The following is a 23,047-nucleotide window of genomic DNA, read 5'->3' as shown; positions in this document are numbered from 1 at the left end:
TTTTCATTATTGATTTTAAAAGCTAGGGATTTTTCATATTACACAAATAAATTACCGCTTGGCATTGCTGCACAGTTTTTGCTTCTGTTTCGCACTGAAACAGTTTAGCAGAAAATGCAATCTGCAGTAAAGCATTTTGTCCCCGCCCGTTTGCACTTGTGTGGCGACCAGCAGCAAAATTGGTATATTCTGCCATAAAGTTAATCAGCACCTTCTCTTGATCTTTCATCTAGTATGGTTGTGCCCTTAAAATAATTAATTTTTAAACCATCTTACACTCACAAATATCATCAAGTATCTTTATCAAAAAATAATTATTTATTTATGTGTACGACCTCCACTTGTGTGCATGTGGCCTTACAATATCTATTACTTTTATCTCAAGTGCTTCCTCTTTGTATGAAAATTGTTTTTATCGTACTTCAAGTGTTCGCTTATAATTTTCTTGTTTCATTACTTTCATGAGTACTGTTGCACAATGTGCACGTAAAATAAAATTTAAGAAAGCGTGAATTCTCCTCCCTATACACTGTTATTGATCAACATTGACAAACACTTGACTTTCATATTGTTAGCAAATACCTTGTGTTTGCAGTGCTCGCAAAACATGAGGGCATACTTACTGACGCGAAGGTACTATTTATGTAGTAACAGCCTTATATCAACTTTAAGCCATACAAATGCTCGCACCAATAATGATTGTAATTATTCCAATGGCAAAATTACAACGTTTGGATTACTGTTATGCTTTAGAGTGACATAAGATTTCCGTGGGTATGCTGAAAGCCAAACTGGCACTTTTACAAATTAACTTGTAGTTTTGTTATTGCAACAGGAAATCATACCAATGATGATACTCTTCTGTTTACCGGCAATAATTCACTTGAACTTTATAGATATAAATCTATCTATAGAAAATAAAAAACTAAAAACTATGTTGCCTGTTATGAACGAAAAACTTTGATCTGCCTCGTACGAGCCACATGATGGATGTGAGGATTTAGCATCAGTATTCTGCGGGGCTACTGTCTACTTTCTGAATAATAACTGTGACTGTGTTGTCACTTAAAATCATCAAATGAATGTGGCAACGTTGTTAGTATTGAATGTTCAATACAGTCAAGAACGATAAAATGATTGCTAAGTTCCTGATAGTGACAACTTATAGCTGACATACACTTAACGGCCATTTTTATTCATCATGTGGGAAATTCAAAAATTTTTTGTCTTTTGACTGTTGTCATAACATAACCTCTTTGACTGATGAGTTTTGAATAAGAAATTTATTGTGTGAGATAAATTCAGAGGGCACCAGGGCCACTTGGTCCTGACTTATGGATGTATCAGTGTATTCGTGTCAGTGTGTATTACTATGTGTAGGGCGACACTGTCTATGAACTCGATGATCCACGTTATTGACAAATATTATACATAGTATGAGATACTCACTCGGATACTCTAATACATCCATAAATAAGAACCAAGTGGCCTTGGCACCCTCTCACCTAAGCTTTAACCATGTAATCTTCATTTCTCGTGCAGCAAAATCCGTCCAAATTGGGCAGTGCCCATGTCACACTCATATAGCTAGGTAAAAGCGCAGTGCCACTTATAGTAGGTACAATCACTACCTATATTTATCTGATATTCTGTCATATTGAAATTTGTAGTATGAGTCTATCAGTTTAAGCTCTAACCTCGAAATTTAGTTTGTTCATCAACCTGTCTGTACCTATGGTGGCAAATAATAGCTAAAATTGTTTATTTTCCGTTGTCGTATGTACACATAAGTAAAGTATAATTGTTATTTATTTATTGGGAATGTAGTGTTCATTAAGAAGGTGTGTATTAAAGTTATTGCAAGTTTTACTTTATTGCCTGCTGCCTTTATTGCTGTACAGCAGCCACGTGCATACGCGCACAAATTGCAGTGAATGCGCAAAGTTGCATCGGAAATTTTATTGAGGTCATCGTGAGGGTACAGTTCTACCAAGTTTGCGTTAGAGGTCTGTAATACTATGCGGTGTGTACATCTGTGCTCGTTACAGAAATTATTAAAAGTATGTTGTAGTATGAACAGTATGAAAGAACTCGTCAAATTTTACACTTGTACATCATAAATCAAATATGTACACAATTTTACTTTATACATACTCTAACATTGTAGATGGACATGGCAGATGTAGCTCTGTTGGCGGATTTCCTTAAAGTTTTTGATAATGAATACAAAAGGGTTCTATTACGCCAAAGATCTCAAATGACTTGAAAACGAGCTATGCGGCGACCGAGTGACCTTTTTATGTTCAGCGATGAAGGCTTTAGACATTTTTATAGAATCGTCCTTGCAGTTGCCATTACACTAATAAAAATGGTACGACCCTACGTGCGGAATTATTTTCATGGTATTCCCTTGCATCAAAAAGTATTGTCAGTTCTTCAATTTTTAGCGAAGGAAGGGTTCTCAAAGAAGGTAGACAACGATCATTAACATCCCATGTCGCGATCAACACTTAGTCGATATCTTCATGACGTAGTACATGCTATAAAACAGATATCTGAACAATTTATTGTTTTTCCAAATACAATGAAAGCTCGTGAAGCTATAGCTAAAAGGTAGAGTTTTTATGTTTTTATTTTATCTTCAGAGAAATATATTTTTTTTACTTTTGTATCCTGGATGGTTGTAGAATTTTAATATTTTTTTGGATTCAGGTAAAAATTCAATTTTCCAGTACAGATTTTTGGCTCATTATACTTCACTCAACCTCACATACACACGCCAGTCGTCCATGAAAAAGCCCTTGTGAATCACTACAATTTTTATTGACTGAATGTTCAAATGGTACGTTGGTTTTAATAATATTGTACCACGTATTGTCAAGGTACATGCATTTGTAATAAACATTAATGGTGTTTGTTGATATGTGATGCCAATGGCAGTATTGTTTATGTCAGAACAAAAAGTTGTGCGACTAACGATAAATTCCTCTGGCGCTGGAAAGATGCAAGAGAACGTATCTTTGACGTTTGAGGTGATAGAAACATTTGGTAACAAGATTAAAAATATTTTTTTTAGTATGTATGGGGCATATTGACGTCAACGTTTCGGAAAAATCTTTTGTCACGTTTAAAATGAGTTAGATATTGTATTTAGCATGTTCACCAACATACATTACAATCTTGGTTTTTTCAGGTGATGGTGGTTATAATCCACCAAGTATTTTTTTCACTCCAATTGTCGATGCTCTACCTAACACGCCCAATTATAGATACACAATGAGTGTATACTGGATTTGGTGCATCATAGAGCAAATGTTTTAGGTTTTTAAACAAACTTACAGATGCCTTAACAGTGACCATTCCTTGCATTTCGATTCAGAATTTTTAGCTAATATAATGGATGCATGCGCCATACTCTTCAACTTTTTATGCTGAAAAGGGTAAAAAAAAAATTCTCTATTAAAAAAAAAGCAATCATAACATTGTAAACTACTTAAAAGTGGTTTATATTATAGAATGCCGATGGCTGTTCCAGTTGGTGAGCAACCACAGAAAACCGTAAATGACCATAATTTTAATAAAGAGTATATTAAAGGTTTAATAATAAGGACTAATATATATCACTAGTATTTTAAACGTTGTGATGAAACAAATTTTTAAGTACTGCTGAAAAAAACTGTAAAGAAAAATAATTTAGCATTGATGCAGATTGCTCATGAAATGAAAGAGTTAAACGAAAGAGAGGACAAAAAAGTTCGAACTTTATACCAGACTAAGAAAATTAGTTGTATAATTTTTTTTGCCAAGAAAGTGTGTACGATGAGTTTTTTTTAAACATAAGTCTTCGCTGATCACGTACATTAGGACTTACACGTTTAGCACAAGTTTTTATTGCATAAGTTTTTTAGTAAAACATAAGAATCTTGTTACAAGATTTTCATGCAGTACAAAAAATTTTTGAGTATTTCCATATAAATTCTTATTTTACACAAGTTTTTTATTATATAATATGTATATGTGGCAAGAAATCTAGATAAAATAATTTAATTCTATTAAATTTAAACTTCTTTCTTTGTGGTAACACACAACGTAATATTGCTTATACTTACAAAAAAATTTTGACTGAACGATTATTTTACGTTTATATTCTTCTTGACTAAGTCATAATTCTTTAGATTTCATACGTTTAAAATAATAATACAAAAATTTTATATTATTACTGTCTATAACAACAAAGCGTACAATTGAAAGGAATCATATAAAATTACCTATATTACTCAGTTCCTTTGTAAACGATAAGTTCTTTTACTTTTACAATAATTTTTTTTAAGGACTTTCTCATAATTACAAAATGGTAGCTGAAGTTAAATTTGCTAATAAATTTTTATTAAAAAATTAATGATTGTTGTTTTATCCCAAACCATTCATGTATTCTAATTTTCACATCATGCATACTTGTTGTATTTTACAAGTTACATTGAAAAAAGAAAAAAGAAAAAAAAAGGTAACTTACTTGCAATGAAAGTTTATAAAGCTATTATAACACAAGTTTTGACTTACTGAAATGTCCGTCACATTACGCAAAGGTCGTGCCATCGATAACTAGAGATTATTAAAGTTATTACCATAGACTATACGATATTTAGCTTGATTTAATAGCACACCAGGTGGATCATGGATTTCCATCTGTTCCTAGACAGATCCATATAAACATTTTAATCACTCCAGGCGAATTTTATACCCTATTTTAGTAAGTTCTTAGGATTGTAAAAAAACATCTCAACTTTATCCACATGTATTTACTTGCTATTTTCAGTGGGTTCTTACTTAATCCTTCAAAAAATTCCAGATTTGTTTTCAACTACAAATTGAGGTATATTTTATGGTAGACATGAAGATGTTTCTCCAGGTAAATAACCATGGGGATACTGGATTTTCAGCTGTTGTTGGGCAGGTCCATGTGGCCATTTTGTCCATTGCAGGTAAATTTTCTAGCCAATTAGAGTGGATTTTTTACCCCTATTTCAGTGGATTTTCAGGATGGTGAGTGAATACGTATATAACTAAGGACCCTCAGAAACATTTATTACGACCAACTTTTGCATCGCTAAAAAAATAAAACAAAATAATGTGACTTTAACCCTTTTTAAAATACTCCCAGTAAAACAGTGAAATAAAAATTATGAAAAATGAAAACTTTGCTTCAAAAATCGTCTCTAGAAGGTTTTCGGAACTACTGACAACAAATCCAAGGTCAGTAATCAACAAAAGGCTATTTGAGCCGCTCAAAATCATCTTCATCCGTGTTAGTAACGAGAAATAAATAAAAAATAAAATTTTGTCACAAAAATCATCTCTCGGGGGTTTTCAAAGTTGCTAATTACAAATCCAAGATTCGTAATCAAATAAGGTTAGATTAGACTTTTGAAGATCATCACCAGTTGCTTTTGTAATAAAATAAAGTAAGAAATAATTTTTGCGTCATAAATTATCTATCAGAGGCTTTCAAGGTTGCTGATTACGAATCTAAGGTTGGTAATCGAGTAAGGGTAGTTTCAAACCCTAAAAGTCATCCTCAGTCATGTCAGTAGTCAAAAAAGGAGGATGAAATATTTTGCCTCGGAAATCGTCTTTCAGGGGTTTTCGAGATGGCTGATTATGTATTCAAATTCGGTAATAAAGTAATATATAATATCATACCTTGGGAATTGTCTTTCTGGGGTTATCGAGTTGGTTGATTACAAATCTGAGGTCTGTAATCAGGGAGAAAATTTGCAACCTTTAAAAATTGCTCAAAGTTGTGTCAGTAGTAAAAAAAAATTAAAAAATAATGTTTTGCCCCAGAAATCGTTTTTCAGTGGATTTTGCGGTAGCGTATCATGAATCTGAGGTCGGTTATGACGTAAGGGTAGGTAACACCTCAAAGGTATTCCCAGTAATGTCAGTAATTTAAAAAAGGTAATAAATAATATTTTTCCACAAAAATTGTTTCTCAGAGGCTTTCGAGATTGCTGATTATAAATCCAAAGTCAGTAGTAAATGTAGGGTAGTTGCGACGTTTCAAAATTGCTCAAAGTCGTATCAGTAGTAAAAAAAAGTAAGAAGTAATATTTTGTCCCGGAAATGGTGTATTAGGGGTTTCCAAGGTTGCTGATTATGAATCTGAGGTCTGTTATCAAGGAAGGGAAGGTGCAACCTATGAATTCTACCCCTGAAAATTATTAAAATAAATATTACACGGACGTTTACCAAAAACTTTACCTAAAGTTTCAGTTGGAAATAAATCTCGGATTATTTTGCAGGATTAGGTAAAACTTTGTTTTAAGAGGTAATGCACGTGGATTTAGTTTTAAAATTTTTTTATCTTGAAAATCCACTAAATAAGGGTGGAAAATCTACACAATTGTGCTGGAAAATCTACGTGGAGTGGCTCAAACGTCAACATAGATCTGCCTAGAAACACATGCAAATCAAGGATGCACCTTAACGTCCACCTACATGTACCCTGGAACTTCACGTGAAAATCCCAAAAATCTGGGCCAAAATGCACCTGGAAATTTTATCTAGGTCCATTTGGATACTTGACGGGCGATTAATGGGTAGCAGGTCATCTTATGGCTGATACTTTGTTGATACTAAGCGATAGTTTAGTGGACACTTAAGAAAAAAAGACAATTAGCGTAAATATATTAAACGTTAGACAAAAATTAAGGATGATGAATGGTCTAGGATGGAAAGTACTTGATGTCGACGCGCCTACAAATAACTTTGATGGCCGGTCACGTTACCGTATTCGAGTGGATCTTGGCAATAGGTACGTAACGAGTACTGTGCTCAAAATGAGACAAAATATGATTGATAATTGAGGAGAACTAGATGTGTACTTAGCGGATTTTTTGCGAACAAGTAGCAGAAACTGAAAAAATATTTGTTGGGTACTAGGTAGACACTTAGAAGCTTCTGGCTAGCATTTTCTATATACCTACCCAGTTGCTTAGTGTGAGATGAGCATCAGCTAATAATCACCTGAAATTGTAACATGATATTTACTTGAAACTCACACCAGACTCATGATTATTACCTGATTTTCAGTTCATTGTCACCTAGTATGAAATCGGTGAATCTATGAAAAAAAACAGATGGAATTCTAAATTTAAAAAAAATTATTTAGGAATAGGTGCAGAATATCGTAATAAATTATTGACAATGTACAATAAATGTTGCCATTTTTAGAGTAACTCTAAGATAATAGGATTAATTAACTGTGTCAGGAATTAGGAAACAGTAAAATTTTTTTTTATTAGTATTCTGGAAAAATCAGATAAACTTCTTTGTTTTAAAGTAATTATCCGGATGGTCACAATATTTAATAACAGTTGATAATGAATTACGATATTCTGTGGTTATTTCAAGATGCTATTTTTTTATTCTTTTTTTTGTATTCCTAATTCAATTTATTTTTCTTTACGGAAGAACATATGATATTGCCAAACCAAAACCCCTTTTGTAATACCATATGTAGTGCCATATGTAATACCATATGTAATGCCATATGTAATACCAAATGTAATGCCATATGGTTACCTTAAAGATATCATAGAAGTAATTACACATGGAATTTCGCATTTTTTTAGGCTGGCATACTGTGGTTCACCTACACAACCTTAATAACTTGTTTTTTTCCTTAATAATATACATATTGTCAACCTACTGTTATTTAAGAATAGATGTACTAAACAGGTGAAGGGGCACACTTATTAAATATATTCATAAATAATGCATATCTTATACATAGTATTGTAATTTTAAAAGTGAGGGTTGTTTGATCATTACTTTTTTCTACCTCTTCATATATTTTTATCTTGCTTAATAAAGCCATGTTACGTACTTAACCTGTAATTTAAAGCATCGTTACCGTAATTTATATTTTATATATGCCTTTTTGTTTAAATCATAAATAGTAAAATTAAAATTTTAATTTTAGTTCCGTTTTATTAATACAAAGAATGATTTTATTTTAACTATAACCACATGATCTTCGTTTGAACCAGTCACAAAACGAATGCAAAAGCTCCGAAATAACTCTTCTTTTTTAAATAGAAATTGCTATAAGAGAAGTAACACAAGCATTGATTATTGAACAACATTTTTCTAATGTAGATTAAACTGCATTGCGGCGTGATGTGTATGTTTAGAAGAAAAGACTTGAAAAAACTAAACAAGAAGCAAAAGATTTTGCTAACGTGTCAAGGAAGTTTATAAAAATGATCGTCAAAGTTAAGGATCTCAAGATGATAACCCTAATGGAAACGTTGTTTTACATGCATTCTAGAAAATATCCATGATGCTGTATCCAATAAATAGTTAACTACATTTATCACTTATCAAAGTTACACAGCTTCACTTAATAGTTCATTAATTATTAAATTCTATACTATTCTTACGTATATTTTTGTATGGGTACCAAACCAAATTTGGTTTTAGTATAGACTCATAACCCTCTCTGGATGCTAAACGTCAAATAACAATCGTCTGACATTTTTGCACGATATTCACCTAATATTCACCTAAATTTTTAATGATTATCACTCGACTCTCACTAAATATGTAATTTGTGATAATAAGCCTGTAATCATGCTAAAATTATCTTAAAATCATATAGATATCCAGAGAGCTTTATCTGAAGCTTACTGAACAGAGCTTACTCGATATTTCCATGACTTTTATCCAATTTTTAATTGATTTCTACCTGATTGTAACCAACTATGTATGAGGTTATAATTCGCTGAAGATCAGGTGATAATCATTAAAATAATGCGATAAACATCAGGTTAATATTATGCCACAATGGTAGATAAATAATTATCATCTTATTATCATCGGAAGCTTAGCAATCGGGTTTAGTTTTCCTCTATAAGCCTAAATTCCCTAGAATCATACAAAATTATTTTCTTTTCCAAATCCTAATGTAAAAGATTTCACTATAGATTATGTATTGCCATTTCTTTGTGTATTAAGATGAGTCACTAAATTTAAGTCTGTTTCATAATAAGCCCAGCAAACTTTAATTTCAACGTAGAAGCAAAAAAATTATTACAATTAGAAAAAATTTGTTTGTCAACACATATTTCCTCAAAAAAATTTTACGATGGGCATGATTTAATTCTTTTCGTATGTTTTGAGGCACTCAATTTGAACTTGGTTTTATAATATTTAGTCCGTTGCTAAACGTTGTTAATGGGTTCATTATAAAATTAAATTTAAATGGAGCGTACCAAAATGCATGAAAATATCCTCTATATACTTGTATAGATAGAAATTTTTTTAATGGAAATAAAAAACTGGTGTATTTATCATTGCTATCGAAAATTGCTAAAATCGTACTAATACAAAATATCCCACTATTTGCAGTCTAAATACAACATTTTCAAGAAAAGACCATTTTTATTTTAAATGAATTAAATAACACCAAAACGTTTGAAAAATTAAATACTTTAAGTTATAGATTTTGTGAGCGATTATATGGAGGTTGAAAAACTCGCGCACTTAAAATATAGAACAATCCTCATAATGTTGTGCAATGAATTGATAAATTCCTAAATGAAGTATGCATCATGTAGAAGACCTTTCATTTTGATAATGCATGAGAAAATTCCACGTGTAATTACTTCAGCAAAGCCATACAGAATTACATATAGTTTCACATATGGCTTTACGTTTTAGATTGGTGATACTATATGTAATGCCATATGGAAAAACACATGCAATTACAAACTGAAAAAAACCAAGCGTGAGAGATCTCGGGACTCCTGACAGAAGCAAAGCTGTCTAATATATGTGGCAGCTTAACATTATCTTACATTAATTGTACCAATAATTACTATGGATACGCACATACATATTGATGAATCTGCCGTAAGTGGTTTAAAATGACTTAGAGAATGGCTAAAAAAAAAAATTAGTTAAAAAAATTGTTTTTTATAGTAGTTCTACCTTAAATACCACTCACAACAAATATCCAAAGCAACTCTAATACAAAATTTTTCAATCAAAAGATGTATGGTATTTTTTATAAGTCAATTTTAGTCAACTTTTGAAAAATACCTCTGCTTCTGATGCGTGTAGCTTAGCTGTTTGCGTAATTCAAGTATTCTTACCTAAACAAAATTGAGACTAAGATCAAACTCTATTCATTAAAAAACACATTTTCTTTATGCTTACATGCTCCTAGACTACCTTTGCATGAACAAACTGCATTTTTAAGAATTCTGTCATCTGTCAACTCAAATGCAGTGTAAGCTTCGATTTATTCACTATCACAATACAAGGACCATTTTTTATCATTACTTCTAATCTAACTTTGTAAGGAACAATATGGATTTTGGTTTGGGGAAAGCATTTTGAAACTACATGTAGCCCAGGACTTGCTTTCTGTTGTGTCAGATCGTGTACATAGTTTCTCTCACACAAAACTTTCCCCTTCTTTTTGTTGCTCTAACGTAATATATTTCCAGTAATAGGCGAAAACCCAAAAAATATTAATCCATACACTTTTTTGTATTTAGCTCAATATAACAAATAATTTTAACACATTAACGTTAAGATGATTAAAAAAAAATAGTCTTAGATGCGGAAAGGTCTTGCCAACTTGCAACCGAGGAGAAAAATAATTTTTTAGGGCCTATAGAAGCATTCTCTTGCACTGAAAAAAATTTACGTGAAAATAGTACTAAGGTAGATTCTAAAACTAATCATACGCCCTTAACAAGATTCTGCTTAAACGTAAAAAAACTATTTATCCTGGTCAATCAGCTGTGTTAGTTTTTTTTACATTTTTTTCACCACGACAAGCTTCAGACAAGCGTGGGGGTCAGCGTACACCCAGCCTATACACCAAGTATGGACACAGTTGGTATGAATATATACTCTTATAAACTGATAAATTTCATGATGCGTACATTCTAGTTTTGTAAAAAAAGGTAAAATTATATACCTATAAAGTATTAGTTTAGTATAATAACCTAATCAGAACTGGCGAGCTGCACTGTACACACGCATGTAAACAACGTACATGGAATATGCAGCCGCATAAGCACATAGTACGACGTAGTAATGCGAATACGAAGTCGGTGGAAGATCAGAGAAGGCCTTTGAGACGGCAAAACTCGACCGCTTTCAAGCTCGTACGACCAACTCTGAATAATACAGCAGCAGCAGCAGCAGCAGTAGCAGTGTCTATATATATGCATAGTTATGTCGCGCTATTGCGGTATTGAGTAATGTGGGGGAAGCATAAGAAGCTTCGCTTGGAAAAAAAAAAAAATTCTGTCATCTAGAAATACTAAATAATGCATAACAGATTTCTGCAGTTATATCTAGATGACAGAATATTGTTGCATTACGGTATTCTGCACTGTTGCTTTCATGTGTTACCATCCGAAAAATAACTTCAAAATAAGGGGCTTCCGCTGATTTTTCTTTAACGTGAAAATATTTGCGGATCATGAAATTCTTGTCTTCTTTCAATTAGCAATTTCATGTATTTTTTCATACGGCATTACGAATGGTACCACCAATTTGAAAACCTCTTACGCAAAGTCATTTGTAAAACCATATGGCATGCTATTTGGCTGTCCCAAACTAATTACACATAGAATTCTATTATCCATTTTATAGGTTAGTTATATATCGTTGTACATGTAGAAAAAATTAGTAATTTATTTGTGACATTGCATAACCATTTAATTATCAATTTGCAATAGCACACATAGCGGATAAATGTGAAGTTCTTATACGGTTGTTAAAAATTATATTTTTATAAATTTTTAAGGTTGCCAAGACAAAACTGTATAACAGTAGGTTCTTAAATATTTTTGAATTAAGTTTTGAATCTTACAACTAAAATTTCGCGAAATATTGGTAAAGTGAAGATCTCTGTATTATCGTCAGCCTCAAAATCTAAAGGCTGTGTCTCTTTAACACTGCATTCTACTTCTGCTGGTAACTACAGTCAGTCCACTTACTTGCGAGCTGGAGTGAGCCTCAATATTGCTACTTCCCCTTTGTTACTGGCTCGTTCTCTTTAATTCATAAAGTTTTGATTAACCTCATTATCTAGTTTCCAAGCATTTAAAACAATTGTACTTTGCTTTTTACAGACCTTTAAAAAATTTTTACTTTATTTTGTACAGTGTTTTTAAATACATTTTATAGAAAGTTCAAGTTGTAAAGTGATACCTCTTATTCAACAACTATATTAATCATTTTTCTTCTGTTTCTACTATTGCTCGTTTGGCTCAGTATCTGCACGCTTTTTCTAAATATTAGCAGTCCTTTTGCTGCAAGCCGCCTCGTACCTATACTAGCTGCTGCTGCTGTTTCTGCAAATAAATGTACCCTTGTTTACTAGTAATTTTGTTTTTGGACACTCAAGTTATTTAGTTGCGAATTCAAGCGTAAAATGTTGTATTATTATTCCAAATCAAGGCTTGAGCTTTGTATGGCAGATTAGGTGTGTTTACTAGAATTGGGTTATGATAACAGATTAGCTCAATTCCAGCAAGTAGTCCTACTTTCCGTAAATCTTGATAATTTCTTTAATTATAGTGCCTTGAGTTTAATTTTCACTACTTCATCTCTCTCTTAGTTTGTAAGAATTATGGAGGCTATTCATGACACGCAGGTTGGTCTTTTTTGAAAAATTAAAAACTTCTTTTCCAAGTTTGAGAAGCTTGGTTCATCAAAGGTGACAAGAGGTCGTGCTATATCAAGCCTTTAACAAGTAAAGGATCTTTTTGCTCAGGTTAAGCAAATAGATAAATTGATAAATCGTCTTGAGAAGGTATATACTTAACATGCTTTTTTTACTGAGAAAGATTTGGAGAACTAAGAGGATATATTTCACTTCACTGCCAGAGAGCTCAAAAATTACTCGTAAAACATTTCTAGTTGTAACACTAACCCTGCCGTAACTGTAAATACATTATCTATTACGAATGCTTATCAGGATTAGGTTTATTTTCCCTCTATTGACCTTTCAGTCTTCAATGATTACTTTGAGGCCTGGGAAAATTTCCGTGACGTATTCTCATCCCTTGTTCATGGGAAATAAGACTTACCAGGCATTATCAAGTACGAGCACCTTTGTCTCAGCCGAGGCTTTCAATCTGATAAAAAATATCCCCATAACTGAGGAAAACTATCCCCAAGCCTGGGAAACTTTCCTCAAATCTCATGATAATCGTGGCCATCTCGTAACTACTTATACAAATTCTATTTTTAATTGTCAACCAATGAGAAGCAGTCCGATATCAGAAATAAAGAGGTTGTGCAAGAAGATTCTTGGTCATCACGATTGCTTGTTAGCGTAAGGTAGACGTGGGGGTAATAAGGATATTCTTACAGCATTTACAGCTAGTAAGTTTGATTTTTATACAAGTAAAGACTATCAGAGAAACCTTGGGAGCAGCTGCGTTTCTCTTTTCGTTCAACAGTTACTAGATTTTATATCAGGTCAGACCATAACCTTAGAGAATACGACTAAAAAAACCTTGTCTACTGATAAATTAAAGGCAAAGATTCATAAGTCAGTAACTAGTTATCGGACTGATTCAAAACTCCTTCCTGATAGTTGTGAGTGACCCACTTGTGGCCAGAATTATCGTTTGTATTAGGGGGATGAATTTAAAAATAAGGCGTAAAAAGAGAAAAAAATAATTCATTGACTTCATAAACTATTTTGATGAACATTTCAAAATGGGGTGCAAATCAAAGTTTAATCGCACTGTTTGCCATAAAAAGCATCACACACTGATACATTAAAGAATTTTTATGGTCAGACAACACAGAAATACGGTGATGCTCCTAAAGAAGCTAATAAGGGTTCTGATCGCTCTCAAGGCTCTTCTGGTTAGGGCAGTTCATGTTTAAACGTTAACGTAACTCATTCTCTCAGTCTTCCAAAAGCTCCTTAGATTCTTTTAGCGATTTAGGGTCAAACTCTTAGTATGTCAGTGTTCACAGTCTTCTCTAGTGATGACCTATCCTTATAGCCTTTTGATCCTTTAGTCTAAGGTAACAAATATTTATTTAACTTGTGTTGATGATCAGATCATGACCGTAAAAATATCCGTCCAATTTTGTATAAGGCCTTACTTTAATTCCTATTTTAATTGTAAAGTTAATGCATTGGTTGTTCCTTAAATTTCTCCTTACAATCCTCCATTAAATAAGAAGTTACTCAATTTAAGTCACTGTTATGGATTGAAATTAGCTGACCAAGACATTTACGGTCCTGATAAAATTGACGTGCTACTTAATGCACTGGTTTATTTAATTATTATTAATAATTCCATCAAAAGGGAGAAAATATTTAATCAATTGCTCCTTTTTTAAAACTAGGTTGGCTTCTATCTAATGATGTCAGAGACCTCTTAATTTTAAGGTCAGGCCATTCAGTAACCTTCCATTTTGCTGAAGAACTCAATATATACGAACTTGTTGAAGGATATTGGTTAGTCGAGGAGCCCTTGGTGAAGTCTAGTTTTGGTTCTAAAGACTCCAAGTGCAAAAATAATTTTGCTCTTGCATACTTACGACTACCTAATGGTCAATTCTCAGTAAGACTACCCTTTGAGTCAACCACGGTAAATCTTAAAGTATTAAGGAAAATCTCCTACTAGTCCGCCTTTGCTATGTATAGTCAATTAGAGCTACAATTAAAAAAGATACTTAGCTTTATGCTACCTATAAAACGTTTATGTCTTACAACCTCACACTTGGGCATAGGAGGAAGGTCTCCAGTTTTAGTCTCGTTGCTTATTACTTACTTCATCACTGTGTTTTTAAGACGAACGATTCTAACCATAAGCTGCTGCTTGTTTTAATGGTTTGTCTAAAATTCTTAGCAGAATTTCTCTTTATTTTATATTGCAGTGTCAACCTAATTTGCTCCAAAATCTTTACAAAACAAAACTTAGGTGGTGTTTCTATAAGTCTTCTTTTACCACAGACATGGAGAAAATGTTTCGCCAAATTTCTGTTCATCCAGATGATTGAATTTACCAGGCAATTTTTTGAAGACCAGAGACTTCAGATCACTCAAAAACTTATTTTTTACCACCATCACTTATGGGCTAGCTTTCTTCCCTTACCTTGTTACCCATGTAATGGGACAGCTCGCCTTTACTCACCGCAAATCCTTTCTAAACTCAGTGAAAGCAATAATGGAAGAGTTTTATGTTAATGACTGTTTATTGGGTGATCACCCTCTGAATAAGGCTCAATCTAAGTGGCAGAGCTGTCAGAGTTAGCTAACCAAGGTGGATTTTCTCTCAGGAAATGGTCTTTAGCTTTTCCTGAAGTTTTGTGAGAAATTCCCAAGAAATTTTTAGTTGAACAACTCAAAAAGCTAAAAAGAAAACCCTAATACAGTTTTTATCTTTGGCTGATCTAAGAATCCTCATTACGGCGAATTTTGATGACAATTTTTAGTAGGTGAAGATGTGGTGCCTTAGTTAAGAAGGTTTCTTTTGACTCAGTGAGCAAAATTTTTCAATTCTCTAGGTTAATCTTTCCCATTTTTTATTTTAGCAAAGTTCTCTCCCAGTCTCTTCAGCTCTAGAAAATATCCTGGGATCACCCCTTACCTAAATCTGTTGTCACTGAATAGACTTAGTGGCTTTACGAAATCTCTTAAACGATTAGAGTCTCTATACCTCGTTGGAACCCTTTTTCGCCTAACTATAAAGTTCTAGCAATACACGATTATGCAAATGCTTTGAAACTAGCCTATGCTGTAGCTTATACACAAGTCGTGATAGATGGCAAGGTGCACGTTACATCTAGCCAAAACGAAGTTCAGCCCTATAAAGACCTTAAGCATACCATGGCTTGAGCTTTGCACAGCACAGTGGCTTTCGAAAATTATCAAACACTTCTCTGATTGTTGCTCGCTTCGGGACGTTCCCGCTTTCTTATGGACTGGTTCCTTAAACGTATTACATTGGCTTAATACTCCACCCCTTAAGTGGCCTGTGTTCATTGCTAATAGTTGCCTGAGTATATTTAATACGACTCCAAAAGCTAACTGGCACCACGTGAAGTCAAAACAGAATCCCACTGACATAGCTTTGCGTGGTATAAGTCGAAAACTAACAGCTGTGTCTCTTTAACACTCCGTTCTGCCTCTTCTGGTTACTACTTCTGGTTAGTTCGCTCACTCGCACGCAAGAGTTAAGCATCGGTATTGCTACTTTTACTTTGTTACTCGCTTGTACTCTTCAATTTATAAGGTTTTTATCCACCTTTTCATCTAGTACCCAAGCTTTTAAAACAATTGTACTTTGCTTTTCACAGGCCTTAAAAGCAATTATACTACGTATTCTACAGTATTTTTAAAATATATTATAGAAAGCTTAAGTTGTAAGGTGATGTCTGTTATTCTGTGTTAATAATTCCTCTGCTGTTCCGATTATTCTACGTTTGGCTTAGTATTTGCACGCTTTTTCATAAAATAACAGTCCATTATGTTGATAATGAACAGAAACCAGTGGTCACATTACAGGAAAAAAAGATCAAATTTAATAGCAATTATTACTATTTTATCATATGTATCAGTTGGCAGGAGCTACTAACAAATAATAAGATGGCGCAGGTGGTGCTACTTACAATTACTGCACAATACGAGGATTAAAATCGAACGTAGAATCTATTAAAATTTTATAATTTCAATGAGTCTTTCTCTCTCGTACACTCACGGAGTTAGGTCATGGGAGTACAGGCAGGAGTATGCATTGGTGCCTCTTTTCCGTCGTCTTATCTGTGCCTCTACAATCCCACTTCGTACGTGTGCGAAAGAGAAAGACTCACTGCCCTCGTCTTCTCTTTCTTTCTATGCAAGCCTCACCACTGTGCCACAGCTGCTGATAAGCGGTATATTCTTTATGTACTCATGCTTATATGCCTTATAAACCATACCTTATAAGATACCTTATAAACCATGAATTCTCAGCCAAAGCAGTAAGAAGAAAAGTATAAATACTAAACGGAATGTCATTCGATAATCCGCTCCAGTGGTTCGCCTCGGGGAGGGGGGGGTGACTTTACCACCAGGATCGGATTGTCAAGTTTTATTCCTTGTAATGTAATGTACTATACATTATTATTTAGCGTAGTCAACTTATGTCTTTGATTTTTGTACTAAAACATAAGGTATAACAAAACAAATCAACTAACAACTCTCTTAACACATGCGTTATGTAATGACTTATTTATGAATAATAATAATAATAATTATAATAAAAATAATAAATGCAATCTTCGTATGTACAACTTTCATTACAATCGTATATGTACACAAATTCTTCCTAACATAAGCTGTTCAAACTGGCTGCCTTCATTATCTTTATAACATTGCAGCCTACGTTAAAAATTAACCATTGCTGCTCGACCCATTTCTGCATTGATGCCTGGTATCGCAGCATCGATGCACGCTTCAAGGTGATGTATGTCTCTTAGTTCTCCATTAAAAATACGATCTTTGACAGCTCTCCACAAAAAAAGTCATGTAAATTGAGGTCAAGGAAACGTGCAGGCTAATGGATTTCTCTTAGGAAAAGGATTAGAATGGAATCGTGTGGATTGGGATAATGATGGCTTTTACATTGGTTTAAACATTCTTATACATTTTAAAAATAAGTTGTATATTTAACAATGTATTCATAGATAACGGTTGTAATAATCTCCATTTCTGTTAAAAATACACAGCCCAGTGAAAATTTTCTATGTGGGTCCTTACCTGTATCATTACGTAAGGTCTCACGTGGGGACTAACCAAAGTAATTAAAATACATTATTGCAGTAATTAAATTGATAAGATTTGAAGTTAACCTGAAGTAAATAAGGAGTCGCAGTGGCGGTCAAGTACTACATGCGTACTCTAAAATTACTTTTTGACACACCATGTGCAGAGATTTGATTGCCAAACCAACCAACTGTTATAGCTCGAAATACCTTGATTTACACAAGCAATTCATAGCTCGTACTGCATAGTGGTGTGAGTGCATGAGTATATTAAGGTCTTTGTAGAGGTACATAAGATACCTTTAAATCTTATACCCACGCACGTTGTGTCAAAAAGTTGTATACATTACACGTTATGTGACTGACACCCGTACGTCAATCACGTTCCCCGCACACTAGTATCGTGATGTACTATTATGAATGTGGTCGAGTACAAATGCCTTTCTAATATTACACAAGTACTCGCAAATCAGGACGAGTTGATGATAGCAAGGAAAGTTATGGGATAAATAACATGACAGGGATGGGTGTACCTCTAATGCTGATCCATCTGTTAGATAACAGGTGATTTAAATGGTTTATCACTGTATTTCCATCATTAGCAGGGGCACATCACGTTGTGACCACATCTCTTGTTTATTATACTCAGGAATATCTTCCAAGAATTTTGGCAAGTCGTTTTGAAAAAATTACCTGTAATGCTCAGCATTCAATCAGGTAGGAAATGGTTCGTATTAGTCTAATCCTTAAAATGATAAAATATTGTACATAATTCGCAATACAGTGACATTCGAAGGGACTTGAATAGTGATAACAGGCGTGTATAGCCGCATACTAAATACCAATCAGGCAAAAAAAAGTTTTTAACTTACTAATATCAGCATTTTTCTGAAAAACGGATGAACCCTTCAGTCAATGACTATCACGCAATTAATATAGGAACTCAAAACTATTGACATGAGTGGCCTTTACTGCAATCGTTGTTTCCATACTAACATACTATTGGTATATGAGAATATCAAAAATAAATCTAATTTTATGGTATGTAAGTATTAATGCAAGTAATTTGATTTATCGACATCTCCCATTCACTTCAACTGAACTGAATTGGAAATATCGATAAATTTAATTACTCGCAATCATACTTACCCATCGATAAAATTAGATTCACTTCTAATATTCTTATATACCATGTGAGCAGGCATTGATAGAAGAATCGCCAAAGCATTATAAAATGTAGCAATTGAGGAGAGGAGTTGCCGAGACCTCAATGGCGAAATTAGTAATGCGCTTTCCCGGCAAGAAAAAAGTTCCAGATTCAAATCCTGGTTGAGGTGGCGCTTTTTTTTTCAATTGCAACGTATGACAATTTTCTAAAAATCTGTAGTTCTAACTGCAAAAATCGAGTTGCCTTAGCAATTTGGAACTGAATGGGAAATGTCGGTAACTTTAACTACTCGCACTAATATGCTATTAATTAGCTACATACTACGAGCTTAGCTTTTTTACCAGAATAATAAACAACAGTGATTGAATTTAAAATATTGGATCTTACGAGGTTGTTGAAATTTGGCCCATTTGTAACGATTTTTTTAGTAGCCCAGACTGCTAAAGAGTATCTTTTGGTGTAAATAACTAATTGCAGATCAACGAGCATTCTGTCAGTAAATAGCTTTTAAGTACGTTTTCAGTGAGCAACAGATAGCGCTACATTGTGGTTGCAAAACGCGCAGTCTCTAATTTTTGCACTATGACAGCACAAGTTACTTTTGTCAGTGTGAGACATTTCATTACCTTATAAATTACGTGATCGTTTAGCTAACATTTGAATATTTAATTCATATTGAGTAACTAACTCCTACAGTTACGCAACGCACTGAAAAACTGTCAACTTTTTATGATTAAGCAATTATAGTAACTCAAGATTTTCATTACCACTTACTCACAGAATCATTTTACTTAACTTAATGTTAACGATGAAACTCTACTTAAATTTTATTTGGGAAATATGCAGCTCAGTAAAAATGACATTAGCACTGAACCGTCACATGACAAGCACATACCCCTCAAGAAGTATGTAGTTAGGAAATACATGGTGGGTACTTGGCAGGCATGGGCACTTTGCTAGTACTTGGCGAGCACTTGGTGTGTAGTTGGTCGGCACTTGATAAGCACTTGACAGCTTTATCACCACAAGTTCCAGGAGATTGTGTAACTGTTGAATACTAAAAACTAACAGAGTATTTAAGCGTTAGCTAATGGAACACGCAATGTATCAGGTAATTAATTAATATTTTAGATTAATAAATTAGCCTCATGCTATGATAGTACTACATATTAGTGCATAGCCTGAGCATAAATTTCACCCGAAAGGGGGTCTTTTTTTTTAGGACAGCCAGGTCTGTCTCCAGTCACATGATTTTGCAGATGTTGGTACTTGATAACAGCTACGATACTAGTTTTTAGATTACCTATGGCGTTAGAAACGTTGCGAAAGCTTTCCCACTCTCTAATTTTGCCTGGCAGAGTCGTGGAGTTAAAACGGGACGCAAAGTCATTAAGTCCTCTCGCCACCAAGCAATAGATCTCTACAAATATATCAACCATTTGCTTTTTAAAGTAGTCATACTTGCAAAAAGTCTCATCAAGATTCAGAATTTAATTATGAACCGTTAAAATTTTGTCGCCCAATCGTTAACTACTTTAATCTGAGACCTGTACTGACCCGCAGTCATTCTAGCTGTCCCTAACTTTTTGAAGTTCTCGAAGGCATCATTTATCTTCTTATACAGCTCAAGCTAGTAAGCATAGAGACTGTCCATGCCATTCTTTTAGGTAAATGTAAATAAATAGACACAAGATCGAATCAGCTGGTACGTAAAATACAAAGTAATTTATACCAGTACTACTACAATACATAAATTTAGCTTAAATATCTGGTGAATAATAATCGTATTGCAACTGACTGATAACACATGTTTAAAAGTCAGTGTAGTATTAAAATAATAAGACGCTTACATACATCATACGCAGACGCTATCAAAGGCAAGCATGATTATCGATTGGGTGTCTTGACGTCTCATCATAGAGCAAGAGCATGGAGCTCGATGAGGTCCCACGGCAGCAGCAACCAGCAGACGCACAGTCCTTTTCTGCAGGAAGCGTTGGCGTGCAACATCGGCATGTGCAGCTGTTGGATGGCCCACAGAGAATGGAGTAAGAGCAACAGCAGCTCTCTGAAGACGCTCGCAGGTAGGCCGTAAACTTATGGAGACAAGATGGCTGTCTTCAATCGGAAAGCTCCTGAGGCACAACGCACTAAGGCAATGATAATGAGGCCATGAGCTAGCTGCAGGCTCGGCAACCTCAGCGAATGAAGCTGGAAACTTGGCAACCGCAGTGACAGTGGCAAAGCCAAGGGCAACTGGGAGTCAGCAACCTTCGAGACAATGGGGCCTAGAGCGAGCTGAGAGCTTGGAAATCTCGGTGACAGTAGTAAGGCCAAGGTCGATGGGGGCTAGGCAAGCTCAGCAACGGTGGAACCAACTTAGCAACGTTGATAATAATAGTAGGGCCAAGGGTGAGCAGGGCTTGGCAATCTCGGCAATGGCATTCATAGCACTGCAGAGAAAAGCCCCCTTGAAAGATGCAGCAACGACACAAGATCATGCTTTAAAAGATCTTGCACTCGTCCATAATGAAACGCATAAAGATGAATATCCTTTAAAATATGTTGAATAGTTTAATACACAATATTAGTACGCCTCCTTGTATACAGAGTACTTTGGGTAGGACCCTTATTTATCATTTTGAGGACTCAATCGTTATTCTCCACGGTCCATGATCTTAAAGGTGCACCTTTCATTAATCCTAACAATTATTTATTAATTAAGGCATCACATCCTCATAGAATACGAAAATGTTAATAAACGCAATACCACGAGATTTAAAAAATAGCGCCAATAGCTCATAGAAAGCCCATATTGTACTTACCAAGTGCATTGCACTGGCCCTAAAAGAGCCTGGCAAGCTCTGACCATTGTACGGATGAAATCCACAATATGTGTAACAAGTTCTTACTAAGCACCTTGCAGAAACCTAACAGATGCCAACCAAGTGCCCAGCAGGTCTATCCCAAGTGCCCAGTAAGTCACAAGAGGTCTCCGCAACATGCCCATCATGTAACAAAAAAATTCCCACTGAATTTCCAGTACGTACCCCCCAAGTGCCTGGCTACTACTCACCAATTGCCCGGAAAGTATCCATCGTGGGCTGATCAAGTACCCAGCCAAATACTGAATAAGTAGCAAGCAAGAAAAAAACCCCTTACTTACCTGTAAAGTTCCCTGCAAGAATCTGCTGAGAGCGCAGCAGGTATCACCCAAGTACCTGGCAAGTATTTACTTAGTGCATCAGCTAAGTACCAAGCAGGTACCCACCAAGTGCCACGGAAATATGTGACATGTGTCCTATAAGTGCCTACCATTTGCTCGCCAAGTACCTACTAAGTGCTCGGAAAGTATCCGTCAAGCAAAGTGCCCGACAAGTACCCGCCAAGTGCCCAGAACGTAGCCACCAAATGTCAGCTAAGTGACTGGTAGGTACGCCCCTTTTACTTTTTAGATATATGATTTGTACCTAGCAGGTATTTGCTGAGTACCTTGCAAGAATTTGAGAAGCAAAGTGCCTGGCTAATAACTTTTTTGAGTTAAGTGCCCACCAATTTCCCATTAAATACCCGCCAAGTGCCCGCTAATTACGCACCTACCTGCTGCGTATTGCACAAGAGACGTTACTGAGTATTATATTATAAATGTAATTGATATGGTAAAGCAGACTTCTGAACTGAAATAAAGTAACAGAATATCAATTCTGAGTAGATCATACGTAACCATAGCAATATTTTATGTTTAATAGCTACTGGTGATACGCTTCTATAATTCACCTTATTAAGTGAGGCCAGCATCATGCCACATTGCGCCCGAATAAAATTTTGTAATTATGAGGTGAATAAAATAAAATTTATTTGGAAACTGCTTGAAAATTATCAGGAGAAAAGCAAATAAGCTTCTGTAGCAGTAAAGAAAGTGTTTTCAAGTTCTTAAGTTTGACATAATTTATAGTAATTATTTCGTAGATGTCTTATAACTACGTTGAAACAACACAATACGTTCTCTTTTAATTGGTCGGTTATGTCGTTGTCAACATTTGCAGTGGAACATTCTACATATGGTCAGTTACTGTC

This window comes from Copidosoma floridanum, unplaced genomic scaffold (assembly GCF_036245765.1).
Source record: "Copidosoma floridanum isolate Cflo_tuat_1 unplaced genomic scaffold, Cflo_Japanese_pri ptg000004l, whole genome shotgun sequence".
Lineage (NCBI taxonomy): Eukaryota > Metazoa > Arthropoda > Insecta > Hymenoptera > Encyrtidae > Copidosoma > Copidosoma floridanum.
Note: the sequence above shows the minus strand (reverse complement) of the source record.